Source organism: Notamacropus eugenii, chromosome 1 (genome assembly GCF_028372415.1).
Source record: "Notamacropus eugenii isolate mMacEug1 chromosome 1, mMacEug1.pri_v2, whole genome shotgun sequence".
In the NCBI taxonomy this organism is placed as follows: Eukaryota; Metazoa; Chordata; class Mammalia; order Diprotodontia; family Macropodidae; genus Notamacropus; species Notamacropus eugenii.
In genome coordinates, this window is record NC_092872.1 from 113,958,743 (window position 1) to 113,973,595 (window position 14,853).

Below are 14,853 nucleotides of genomic sequence, written 5' to 3' on the forward strand. Positions count from 1 at the left end.
TATTCTCAGGCCATCTTACCACTCTGTTATAAATATGAAGAACATGTGGCTTTCTCTGTATAAAACTAATACTAATGGAACTCCTTGTTCCTTAACTATGTCAAACCATCATAATTCTCATTATTTTGAGAATATGAATGTTTTTGTTTCACCATTAGTTTCATGCATAATTCAGAAAGACAGTCTTTTTAAAAGCTTTAATAAAACCTCATGAATTTCTGGTTCCAAGAGCCAAGACAGCAGAGTGATTGGTAATTGCTATCTCTCTCCCCATTTTGATCTTGACGAGCCCAGAGAATATCACCCTGGGAAAAACCCTGAAAAAGTGGAAGCAGCAGAAGTGGTAAACAGACTCTCAGGCTGTGAGGCTAGTAAGATTTATATGGAGGATTCCCCTTGCTGTGGCCAAAGGTGACCAGTGCAGGATCAGAGCTGTCCCAGACAGTCCCACCTCAACAAACCAGGAGAAGATCCTGAGCCACAGGGAGCTGAAGCCAGCAACTGACAATACCAGGACCCTAGGCATGCCTCAGCACCCTAGGAAAATCAGGAAGATGCTAGCAGCTACACCTGAGCTTGACTATGGTCTAGCTCAGCCAAGGAGACCCCTGCTGTGGCCAGATAACCCCTCTCCCACACTTAACGAGTTAGCTCCAGTGTAACTAGAGGAAATCCACAAAGATCTCACCTGGCCTCTGCTTTGAAACAACAGCCACCTCAGAACCAGGTAAATTGCAGCATTTTAACTTCTAGCAGAAAGAATCAGAGGACGCAACACAGAAAGCTTCAAGCCTTGGGCACAAGAAACGTGGGACAGAGAGACCTTTACCAAAGACAGTGAGATTCGTTTTAAAAGCCAGGAAAAGGGTTATCACTACAAGGAAGAAGCAAAACAGAAGAGAATAAATGGTATAATTTTTTTTATAATTTTTCTATTTATTTTCAGTGTTCCACAATCACTACCATACAGCCTTGATTTTTTCTTTCCCTCCCTCCTCGTCCCTCACCATAACCTCTCCCATCCCTCACCTAGACAGCATACAATTTTATATAGGTTCTACACATACACTACTATTATATACATTTTCACCATAGTCATGTTGTGTAGAAGAATTAAAATAAATGGGAGAAATAATATAACAAACCAAAATGTAATACAAAAGGAAATGATTTGCTACAATCTGCAATTGAATTCCATAGTTCTTCCTCTGGATGTGGAAGACATTTTGCCATAAAAGAGCAATGGAAATTTTTTAAGTCCTTGCATTGCAATAAAGTTCTAAGTTTATCAGAAAAAAATTCTTGCACAAGTTGTTGCTGTGTACAAAATTCTCCTGGTTCTACTCTTTTCACTCAGCATCAGATCATATAAGTTTTTCCTGGCCTCTTTGAAGTAGTCCTCTTTATCATTTCTTATAGCACAATAGTATTACATTACATTTATATACCATAATTTTTATTCAGCCATTCCCTAGTTGATAGGCATCCCCGTGATTTCCAGTTTTTGGTCACCACAAAGAGTGCTCCAATAAATATTTTTATACACCTGAGACCCTTTCCCATTTTTATGATCTCTTGGGAATACAGTGCTAGAAGTGTTATTGCTGGGTCAAAGGGCATTGAATATTTCTATGGAGACAAGGACAAAAACACAAATAGCAAAGTGGTAAGCATTGAGACAGTAATCCCATCTGAAACTTCAGAAGGTAATATGAACTGGTCTGGAGCACAAAGAGCCTTCTTGGAAGAGCTAAGAAAGGATTTTAAATCCCAAAGTAGAGAAATAGAAGTAAAACTGGCCAATGATTTTAAAAATGATAAAAAAGAATTCAGTGAAGAGAACATCTCCTTATAAAGGAAAATTGGACAAGAGAAAAAGGAAGTACAGAATCTAACTGATGAAAATAATTACTTAAAAAGAATAATTGAACAGATGGAAAAGGGGATGCAAAAGTTAACTGAAGAAAACAATTTGATACCAAAGAGAATCAGTTAAGTAGAAGCTAAAGAATCCAAGAGACATCAAGAATCAGTCAAACAGTATCCAAAGAATGAAAAAGCCAGAGGGAGGCAGAGCCAAGACAGAGGACTAGAAAGATGCATATATTCTACCTCTTCCTCCACAATCCATAAAATAGCTGTAAAGAATGACTCTCAACAAATTCTAGAACAGCAGAAGCCACAGAACAACAGAGTGGAGGAGACTTTCCCCCAGGCTAACCTGGAAGGCCAAAGGGAAAGGTCTGTCCCACCAGACACAGAGCAGAGCTTAGCCCAGCCTTGACAGTGCAGCACAGGGAGGAGGACTAGACCAGGCCTCAAGGGTGGAATCCTCAGCAGCAGAAGCAGATTTGCAGATCCCTCAACTCAAACACGCAAAAGGACAGTGAGAGGACTTTTTCAGCTGTCTGAGAATGGAAAAGGGTCCCCATCATAGTTCTGGCCAGAGGCAAAGGCAGCAGAGACCTCAGTGGCTCCCACAGCAGGCAGCACTCAACATCCATTGTTGCATGTCTCATCATAAAATCCCTGGGGTAACTGAACAGCTGATCTGCGCCTCAGTCCTGAGGGACAACCCTATCCCCACCTAAAGTTCCTGAGATAATTGAGCAGCTGATCGAAACCTTAGCCTGGAGATCTGGTGTGGCAGAACAGGAGGTGAGGCTGTTGTGGAGAGGAAATTCTAATACTTACAGATTCTGGGCACAAAAGTTTCTGGTTGCTATCAGATAGGCGGGCAGGTTTGCTTTTGCCACCTTGGAGAAACTGAGATCTTACAGAGTATGCTCTACTCTTGACAAAGAACCCAAAAGCAAAGCAACTGGTTGGGAAATTGCCCAACAAAGGCAGAAAAAGTAAGACTATAAAAAGTTACTTTCTTGGTGAACAGGTATCTTCTCTTATCCTTCAGAGGAGGAAGAACAATACTTACCACCAGACAAAGACGTAACATTCAAGTAACTTGCATCCCAAACATTCAAAATAAATATTCAGTGGTCTCAGCCCATGGAACAGCTCAAAAACGATTTTGAAAATCAAGTAAGAGAGGTGAAGTAAAAATTAGGAAGAGAAATGAGAGATGCAAGAAAAGCGAGCCAACAGCTTACTAAAGGAGACACAAAAAAATACTGCAGAAAGTAATACCTTTAAAAATAGGCTAACTCAATTGGCAAGAGAGGTTCAAAAAATCAATGAGGAGAAGAATGCTTTAAAAAGCAGAATTAGCCAAATGGAAAAGGAGGTTCCAAAGCTCACTGAAGAAATGAGTTCTTTAAAAATTAGAATGGAAAAGATGGAAGCTAATGACTTTAGGAGAAACCAAGAAATCACAAAACAAAACCAAAAGAATGAAAAATTAGAAGATAATGTGAAATATCTCATTGGCAAAGCAACTGACCTGGAAAATAGATCCAGGAGACACAATTTAAAATTATGTGACTACCTGGAAGCCATGATTAAAAAAGAGCCTAGACATCATCTCTCATCATGTGGAGTAGAATATATTATGCTTCAGCTGAAGTAAAAAAAAAAAAAAAAGTAGAGATAGCAATCCTAATCTCAGACAAAGAAAAAGCATGAATTGATCTGATCAAATGGGTGTGTTTGTGTGTGTGTGTGTTTGTCCTTCCTTACCAAAGAAGACCATGCCATCACAGAAATAGTGACACAATTGGCACTTGACTTTGTTTTGAGTGAAGGAGAGCTGTGCACGTCACCAGCCTCACTTCTCCTCCAGAGCCATCAGAATCCAGTGACTTGATATTCATCAGGACGACTATAGATGACCTAGGATGAGGCAATTGGGTTTAAGTGACTTGCCCAAGGTCACATAACTAGTGAGCATCAAGTGTCTGAGGTGAGATTTGAACTCAGGTCTTCCTGACTCTTGCACTGGTGCTCTATCCACTGCATAACCTAGCTGACCTCGTCTGATCAAAAGAGATAAAGAAGAAAACTATATTCTGCTAAAAGGTGCCATAGACATTGAAGTAATATTATTGCTAAACTACATGTATCAAGTGATATAACATCCAAATACGCAGAGGAGAAATTAATGGAGCTAAAGGAAGAAATAAAAAGCCAAACTATACTATTGGAGTACCTAAACCTCCCCTTCTCTGATCCTGGTAAATCTACCTCGAAATAAGTAAGAAATTAAAGTGATGAATAGAATTCTATAAAAGGTAGATATGATAGACCTGTGGAGAAAAGTGAATGGAGATAGAAAGGAATACACCTTTTTTTCTCAGAGGAACATGATGCATACCCCCAAAGTGACCATAAACTATATCATAAAAGCCTCACAATTCAGTGTAGAAAGTTCTAAATAGTCAATGTATCCTTTTCAGATCATGACTGAATAAAAATTCTGTGTTAAAAAGGGCCATGGAAAGAAGACTGAAAATCAATTGAAAACGAAATAATCTAATCCTAAACAATGAGTGGGTCAAACAACAAATCATAGAAACAATCAATAAGTTCATTCAAGAGAGTGAAAATAATGAGACAACTTACTTAAACTTATGGGATTCAGGGAAAACAGTTCTTATGGGAAGTTTTAGATCTCTGATTGGCTACATAAATAAAATAGAGAAAGAGGAAATCAATGAAATTGGCATGCACCTGAAAAAGCTAGAAAAAGAACAAATTGAAAAATCCCAAGTACATTCTAAATTAAAAATACTAAAAACCAAAAGAAAGATCAATAAAATAAAAATTAAGGAAACTATTGCACTAATGAAGAAACCTAAGATTTTGTTTTATGAGGAAACAATAAAATTGATTAATTTTAGGCCAATGTGATTCAAAAAGAAAAGAAAACCAAACTAACAGTATTAAATATGAAAAGGGTAGATTAATCTCCAATGAAAAGGGAATTAAAACAATAATGAGAAATTATTTGACCAATTTTATGCCCATAAATATGATCATCTTAGTGAGATGGATGAAAATTCACAAAAAATATAAACTTCCCAGATAAACAGAAGAGAAAGTAAAATAATTAAATAACCCCAAGTCAGAAAAGAATATTCAACAAGCCATCAAAGAACCTGGATTTTCAAGTGAATGCTATCAAGCATTTAAAGAATAATTAATTGCAGTACTGTATAGACTATTTGGGAAAATTAGAGAAGGAGTCCCACCAGATTCTTTTTATGTTGCAAATATGGTGCTGATACCTAAACCAAGAAGAGCTAAAACAGAGAAAGAAAATTACAGACAGATTTTTCTAATGAATACAAATGCAGAAATTTTAAATAAGATATTAGCAAAAAGAATACAAGTTATCATGAGAAGAATACATTATGATGAGGTAGGATTTATACCAGGAATGCAGGGCTGGTTCAACATTAAAAAAATTATCAATTATTGGTCATTGTTATTGATTATATCAACCACAAAACCAACAGAAACCATGTGATTATCTCAATAAATGAAGAAAAACCTTTGGGCAAAATACAACACCCATTCCTATTGAAAACACAGGAGAGCATAGGAATAAATGGAACTTTCCATAAAATAATAAGCAGTATCTAGCTAAAACCATTAGCAAGCATATGTGCAATGGGGATAAGCTGTATGCATTTCCTATAAGATCAGGGATTAAACAAGGATGTCCATTATCACACTGTTATTCAATGTGGTACTAAGAATTAAAGTTAGCTTTGCCAAAAACAGAAGAAAAATAAACTGAAGCAATTGGAACAGACAAAGAAGAAACTGAAATATTATGTTTTGCAGAAGATATGATGATATACTTAGAGAATCCAAGAGAATCCAGCAAAAAAAAAATACTTGAAATAATAACCTACTTTAACAAAGTTACAAGATTTAAAATAAACCCATATAAATTATCTGCATTTATACATAATATTACCAAAGACCAAAAGCAAAAGATAGAAAGAGAAATTCCATTTAAACTTACTGTAGACACTATAAAATATTTGGGAGTATATTTGCCAAAACAAACCTGGGAACAATATGAACACAATTGCAAAACACTTTTCACACAAAGTTAGATCTAAAGAATTGGAAGAAAAAAAACATTAGTTGCTCATGGGTAGGTTCAACTAATATAATAAAAATAGCAATCTACCTAAATTAATTACTTATTCAGTGCTACAACAAGCAAACTGCGAAAAATTATTTTATATAGCTAGAAAAAGTAATATCAAAATTCATCTGGAAGAACAAAATTTTCAGAGTATGAAGGAAAAAAATGAAAAGACATGTTAAGGAAGGTGGCCTAGTCATACCAAATCTTAAATTGTATTATAAAGCAACACTCATCAAAACCACTTGGTACTGGCTAAGAAACAGAGGGAAAGATCAGTGGAATAAATTAGGTACACAAGACACAGTAGTCAATGACTATTATAATATATTGTTTGATAAATCCAGGGAACTCCAACTTCTGGGATAATAACTCACTGTTTGATAAAAACTGCTGGGAATTCTGGAAAATAGTGTGGCAGAAACTGGTTAGACCAACATCTGATACTATATACCAGAATAAAGTGCGAATGGGTACACTCCCTAAGTATCAAGGTTGATACTATGAACAAATGAGGGGAGCAAGGCATAGATAATGTGTCAGATTTATGGAGAAAGGAGAAATTTAAGATCAAAAAGGAGATGAGAACATGATGAAATGGGTAATTTTGATGATATTAAATTGAAAAGATTTTGCACGAACAAAGCCACTGAAACCAACATTAGAAAGGAAACAGAAAACTGGGAAAGAAGTTTTATAACCAGTGTCTCTGACAAAGTGCTCTTTGCTAAAATTTATAGAGAATTGAGTCAAATTTATAAGAATACAAGTCACTCTCCAATTTGTAAATGGTCAAATGATATGAACAAGGAGTTCATAAGAAGAAATTAAAGCCATTTAGAATCAACAATAAACCTACTCTCAATCACTACTGACTAGAAAGTTGCAATCAAAACATCTCTGAAGTGCAAATCAGATTGGCTAACATGACAAAACAAGAAGTGATAAATGTTGGAGAAGACGTCTTCACTTCTAATTATCCCCTTTTTATATTTGCCTTCCCTTCTGTCATGTCCCTACCCCACCCCTTTTATCTCCCATCCCTTACTTTCCTCTATGGTAAGATAAATTTTCATACCTAATTGAATATGTATGCTATTCCCTCCTTAAGCCAAATCCAATGAGAGTAAGATTTCCTGATTCCCTCTCAACTACACCTGCTCTTCCTCCATTGTAAGAGCTTTTTCTTGCCCCTTTTATTTGAGAGATAAATTATCCCTTTTCTTGTTTTTTTCCCCCAAGCTTTTAGGTTAATCTTATTCATTAGCTTCAACAAAATCTGGTAGTTAAGTTCCCTCGAGAAACTTCTAAGGAGTTAATTCCAAAAAGAAACCTAACATTTCTTTAGCCATGTAGTTTATTACTCTGGCCCAGGACAGAATATAGGGGAAAAGGAAGATGGTTGTCAATAAAGGACATATACATGTCCTGGGAAGGAACCTAACTGGGAGACTGCAATGGAGTTATCTCCAATTGCAACTGCCTAAAGTCATTGTAACCCCGTAGTTGGGCCATTTGAGTTTGCTGAGAGTAAGATTTGAAGATAGTAGTATTTGACAGATGAGTCAGTGAATCTTTCATTATTTTTTTCCTGTAAAATAGTGTTGCAAATTATTTCATTACTACTCTTAATAACATTGAGTTTTCTGCAAGGTATTTCATTTATTTCATTTGGTGTGATGAAAAGATAATTATCCCTTAGGATACTTCCCAGTCTAACACCTTTCCAGGCTTTTGAAAACACTTATGCTTGATTTTGAAAAAGTATGTAATAGCAAGGATCCCCAACATACAAAGAAAGACCTGCTGTGCTGGCTCTTAGATATGTTTTTCTAAAAGGAAAGCAGCTTTTGAATGCTCAACAATCACTTTAATCAAGCATATTACTACATTCACTGAACTTCAGAGAAAATACAAACAGAGAAATAAAGATGAACAGAAAGGGTTTTCAACTGTATGACCGAAAGCAATACACACATCACAGGTCACAAACAGATTGAACTGTCTGATTATACTTACATAGTTTCCAGAGAGTGAAGCACCAACATCTGGGTTTTCAAAGCCAGGGTGCTCCATAGAGGTTTCTCAGGATCTCATCTGGCACACAAACCTTCCAAAAACTAAGCCACAAAATAAAACCTTACCTCAGAGAATTTATACACTTTTTAGAGTCAGAGGGCATCACAACCCTTGAACAATACTGCATTTGAAGCTAACAAAAGGTGTGGGCCTTCCCTAATCAAGCTTCTCTTGATGGGTCATCAAGGGTGGGGAAGATCTTTACCTCTCACTAGCATTACACTCTGGAGCTTGGCTACAATATTTCCAGAAGTTTTCCTTTTGTGATCTCTTTCAGGAAATGATCAGTGGATTCTTTTCACTTCTATTTTATCTTCTGGTTCTAGAATATCAGGGCACTTTTCCTTGGCAATTTCTTGAATGATGATGTCTAGGATCATTTTTTATAATGTCTTTCAGGTAGTTCAATAATTTATAAATTATTTCTCCTGGATCTATTTTCCATATCAGCTACATGTCCATTGAAATATTCACCTTGTTTTCTATTTTTTTTCCTTCTTTTGGTTTTGTTTTATAATTTCTTGTTTTTTCATAAAGTCACTAGCTTCCAACCATTGCATTCTAATTATTTTTTTGTATTTTTTTTAATTAAACTTTTAACATTTATTTTCACACATTTTTGGGTTACAAATTTTCTCCCCTCTTTTCCCCTCCCCCCCCCCAGATCCAAGCTTTCTAATTGCCCCTGTGACCTATCTTCTCTCTCCTCTATCCTCCCTCCCTGCCCTTGTCTCCGTCTTCTCTTTTGTCCTGTAGGGCCGGATAGCTTTCTTGACCCCTTAACCTGTATTTCTTGTTACCCGGTGGTAATAACATTACGTTTGGTCCTAACACTTTGAGTTCCAACTTCTTTGGCTCCCTCCCTCTCTACCCCTTCCCCTTGGAAGACAGGCAGTTCAATATAGGCCATATCTGTTTAGTTTTGCAAATAATTTCCATACTAGTTGTGTTGTATAGGACTAACTATATTTCCCTCCATCCTGTCCTGTCCCCCATTACTTCTATTTTCTTATGGTCCTTTCCCTCGCCATGAGTGTCGACCTCGTATTGCATTCTCCTCCCCATGCCCTCCCCTCTGTCCTTCCCCCCATCCTGCTTGTGCCCCTGTCCCCCACTCTCCTGTATTATGAGATAGGTTTTCCTATCAAAATGAGTGTGCATTATATTCTTTCCTTTAGTGGAATGTGATGAGAGTATACCTCATGTTTTTCTCTTGCCTCCCCTCTTTATCCCACCACTAATAAGTCTTTTGCTTGCCTCTTTTATGAGAGGTAATTTGCCCCATATAACTTCTCCCTTTCTCCTCCCAATATTTCTCTCTCACTGCTTGATTTATTTATTTTTTTTTACTATGTGATCCCATCCTCTTCAATTCACTCTGTGCACTCTGTCTCTATGTATGTGTGCGTGTATGCATGTGTGTGTGTGTGTGTACTCCCACCCAGTGCCCAGATACTGAAATGTTTCAAGAGTTATAAATATTGTCTTTCCATGTAGGATTGTAAACAGTTCAACTTTAGTAAGTCCCTTATGATTTCTCTTTGCTGTTAGCCTTTTCATGGTTCTCTTCATTCTTGTGTTAGAAAGTCAAATTTTCTTTCCAGTTCTGGTCTTTTCATCAGGAAAATTTGAAAGTCTTCTATTTCATTGAAAGACCATTTTTTTTCCTGAAGTATTATACTCAGTTTTGCTGGGTAGGTGATTCTTGGCTTCAGTCCTATTTCCTTTGACTTCTGGAATATCCTATTCCATTCCCTTCTGTCCCTCAATGTAGAAGGTGCCAGATTTTGTACTATCCTGATTGTATTTCCACAATACTTGAATTGTTTCTTTCTAGCTGCTTGCAATATTTTCTCTTTCACCTGGAAATTCTGGAATTTGGCCACAATGCCCCTAGGAGTTTCTCTTTTTGGATCTCTTTCAGCTGGTGTTCTGCGGATTCCTTGAATATTTATTTTGCCTTCTGGTTCTAGAATCTCAGGGCAGTTTTCCTTGATAATTTCATGGAAGATGATGTCTAGGCTCTTCTTTTGATCATGGTTTTCAGATAGTCCCAGAATTTTTACATTGTCTCTCCTGATTCTATTTTCCAGGTCAGTTGTTTTTCCAATAAGATATTTCACCTTATCTTCCATTTTTCGGATCTGCGTGGTATGTTCTGAGATATCTGTCTTTCTCGAAAAGTCCAAAGCGTCCATCTGTATCATTCTAGATTTGAAAGATCTATTTTCTTCAGTGAGCTTTTGAATCTCCTTTTTCATTTGGTTTTTTCTGCTTTTGAAAGCATTCTTCTCCTCATTGGCCCCTTGCACCTCCCTTGCCAGCTGAGTTAGGCTAGTTCTCAAGGTGCCAATTTCTTCAAGATTTTTTTGGTTCTCCTTTAGCAGGGAGCTGATCTGTTTTTCATGCTTCTCCCTCATCCCTCTCATTTCCCTTTCCAGTCTTTCCTCCACCTCTCTAACTTGATTTTCAAAATTCCTCTTGAGCTCTTCCATGGCCCGAGCCCATTGGGTGGGCTGGGACACAGAATCCTCGATTTCTGTGTCTTTGCCTGATGGCAAGCATTGTTCCTCCCCATCAGAAAGGAGGGGAGGAAGTGTTTTTTTCTCTCCTATAAAGTACCCTTCAATAGTTTTATTTCTTTTCCCTTTTCTTGGCATATTCTCCACCTAGTGGCCTGAACTCTGAATGTTCTCCTCACACCCACCTAGCCTCCTACTCCTCCCAGCCAGCGTTTCGGAGGACTGAGATTCAAATGCTGCTTCCCGCCTTAGGGCTTTTGGCGGGGGCAGGGCTGTTATTCAGTGTTAAATTAAGTTCAGGTGGTCAGGGGCAGGGCCGTCTCTCTGGCTCAATTCCCTCAGGCGGTTTATGCACAGACCTTCCACAATGGATCCAGGCTCCCGCCCGCTTGGGGATCCGCCGTCCGCAGCCGCCTCTCAGTCCCCACCTCCCGGGGGGGCCCGAGCCATGGGGGCACCTCACTCCCCTCTCAACCTGCCAAAGAGACTCTCTCACCTACCCCCGTCAGTCACCTGTTGGTGGGGGGGCCCCTGCCACTGCTGAAGATCCCGCCTCTGGAGCCCTCTTAGGACTGTGCCTCTCAGAGCCGCGGCCACCGCCACAGGTCCGGGCTGGGCTCCACGTCTGCAGCGCGACGGACCTTTTGCGAGAGGTTTGCAGGTCCCTCTGTGGGTGGGGGGACCCGCGTGGCCACTGGAGATCCCGTCTCGCAGCCCTCTCGGATCTTCTTCCCACGTTGTCGCTGCCGCGATAGGGCTGGTCTCTGCTTCTCGCCCCGGCGCCCAGTCCACGGCGCGAAGGACCCCCCGCGAGAGGTTTGCAGGTCTCTCCGGAACAGAAATCTCCCTCGCTCCAATATTCTGTGGTCTCTGGGTACAGAATTCGCCCTGGGTTAGTCCCCTCTGCCGTTCTGTGTTTTGTGGGTTCGGAGCTATGTGTATGTGCGTCTTTCTACTTCGCCATCTTGGCTCCGCCCCTGCATTCTAATTTTTAAGGAATTATTTTCCTCAGTCCACATGTGGACCTCCTTTTCTATTTGGCCAATTCAGCTTTTTAAGGCATTCTTCTACTCATTGGCTTTTTGGACCTCTTTTGCCTCTTGGGTTAGTCTATTTTTTAAGATGTTATTTTCTCCAGCATTTTTGGGTTCCCTTTAGTAAACGGTTGACTTAGTTTTCATGATTTTTTTGCATCACTCTCATTACTCTTCCCAATTGTTCCTCTACTTCTCTTAATTGATTTGCAAAATCTTTTTTGAACTCTTCCATTGCCAGAGACAAGTTTATGTTTTTTCTCAGATACTTTGGATTTAGGCATTTTGAAATCTATATCTTCTTCTGGTTGTATGTTTTGAGCTTCACTGTCTCCAAAGTAAGGTTCAATAGTCTAATTTTTTTTCCTGGTTTTTGCTCATTTCCACAGCCAATTATTTGACTTTTGAGTTCTTTTTCTTGGTAAAACTCTGCTTCTAGGGTAGTTGGGGGAGAGTGAGCACTATCAGTTTCTCAATCTTCCCCCCATAATCTGTGGGCCTAGAGGTCCAGGAACAGCCACTGGCCCTGTAGTGCCTGCTGCTGCTGCTATGGGCTCCTCTGGCCTCTCTGCTTCCCCAGGGCTGGGGCTGGACTGTGCTACTCTCTCATACAGCTTTATAGTTCTTTTTTCACTGACTTTCCAATTTTCCTCTGACTTTGGGGGTCTAGATGTCTGGCAACTACTACAGCTATAAGTGTTTCAGTCCCCCCAAGGTCTGCTCAGGCCCCGTCAGTGCCAATACTGACCATATTGGAGTAGGTTCCACTCCCAGCCCATGCTGACAGACACTTCCAGGCTGTCTTGGGCTGAACATTTGCTTTGGGTTATGCAGTTCCAGAACTAGAACCATTTTAACAGGTATCTGGGAGACAGCTCAAGCAAATCTTTGCTTTTACTTCTCTGTTTTGGCTCCACCCCTTGACCTGTGTTTTAAAGGAAGAAAAGAATTCTGTGTAGTAGAGTTGAGGATGTCCATGTTAGGCCCATAATATATTCAGTCTAAAGAACTTGAAATGGGAGAAAGAGCAATACATATGAGGAAGAAAAAATAAAACTAGTTTGAATGGATGACACAGTATAGGAGAGGCAGCAATGTCTAATGACGTTGAGAAGATAAGTTGTGGATAAGTTTTGAATATCTTTAAGAGCTAAATAAAAGAGCATATGTTTTACCTGAGAAGTAATAGGAACCATTAGAGTTGTATGAGTAGAGAAATTTAAGGAAAGAAACCAGAGGGCACATATATGTGTGTGTGTGTGTATATATATATATATATATATATATATATATATATATATATATATATATATATATATATATATATATATATATATATATATATATATATATATATATATATATATATATATATGTGTGTGTGTGTGTGTGTGTGTGTGTGTGTGTGTGTGTGTGTGTGTGTGTATTTGCATGTAAAACTGTTCTGCTGTAGTGAGGAGCGAGGTGAGAAGTACAATTAAGAGGTTCTTTCAACAATCTAGGTGCAATGGCCTAAACTGTGTTAGCAGCTGCATAAGTAGAAAGAATGGTTTTTCTGAAAGCAGAAATAGCAAGTTTTGACAACTAATTTGACCTGTGATTTCAAAAAGAGAGTAGGGTCAAGGCTCATGATCAGATTATAAACCTTGGACAGACTCTAGATGTGTAATGGCGTTTTGGGGAGAAAAGTTTGAGAAAAGGATGGGTTTGGAGGATAATATAATTAACTCATTTTGAACTCGTTAAGTTTGAAATGTTTTAAAGATTTGCACTATAAAGAAAAACAATCTCCCAGAGTCTCATCTGGCACACACCCAGTGAATGAAAAGATTTTGAAGGTGGATATATAGAATTCTAAGCCATTTGCCTAGAGATATTAGTTAAATCCATGGGGCATAATGAAGTTTACAAAAGAGAGAATATATATTAAGAATAGAAGAGGGAGAAGGTCAGAATTTTGGAGCATAATCATAGTTCAGGGTCATAGAATGTTTATAAACATGCAACAAAGGGGATAGCAAAATAGGCAAATTGGTTAAACAAGAAACAGGGAAAGTAGTATGACAAAAAAGTAAAAAATACTTAAGAGATGTGTCAAATATAAATCATAGTTTGAGAAAGATGAGTACTGAGAAACATGCCATCAGATTTGACAATTAACCATTCACTGGAAACATTGGAAGGAGCAATTTCAGTTGAGTTATGAGGTTGGGATCCTGATTACAAAAAGCTGAGTAGTGAATGAAAGAAGTGGAAGCCACGAATATCGATATAATTTTGGAGGTGTTTGACTGAGAATGTAAGAGAGATAAAAAAAAAATTAAGGTGGTCTAAGTAAGGCTGTTGCTTTGGTCTTGAAACCAAAGGAGGAGAATTGGGCAGTTTTAAACAATAGAAAAAAATCCATGGGGAGGTAGAAGTTGAAGTTTCCTAAGAGGGAGTGAATACTACTTGAAATCTATTAGAGAAGATGAAAGGCCTTGATAAAGAGAGAGATAAAGAAAATAAGATAAGAAGATGCTGTAAATGTTATTAACACTAAAAAAAATGGGAGAAGCTGGAGTTCACGTGGTAATGAGTCAATTATTTTGGTATAATATTAAAAAAAAGACAAAAAAATGTGAGAGAAATGCAATGGGAAAAGGGATAAGTGAAAGTAAGATTAAAAGAAATTATCTCACATTAAAGAGGTGTTCAAGAAAGAGCTTTTATAGTGGAGGGGTTAATGGTGGGGGAAGAGCAGGCAGTAATTGAACCTTAGATCTAAAAATTGGGTAAAAGTGAAAGAGTGAAAAGTACACACACACACACACACACACACACATACACACTCAGTTGGGTATAGGAATCTTTTTAACTCAAGGGAAGTACTAGGGAAAGATGGTAAGAATGAGAAGAGTGTGATAAAAGAGAGGGAAGATAAAAGCAGACAGAGGCCAGAAATATAACAGTCTTTACAGGACTAAAAAAAGAATGATAAAAAAGAAAATAGGCTATAGGGAAATGTACAGTTAGGATTAATAACTTTGAATGTGAACATGATGAACTCACCCATAAAACAGAAGCAGAAAGTAGAATGAAATTGAAATCAGAATTCAACAATATGTTGTTTACGAGAACCAAACTGGAAAAAGAGACACACACACAGAACTAAAATAAGGGA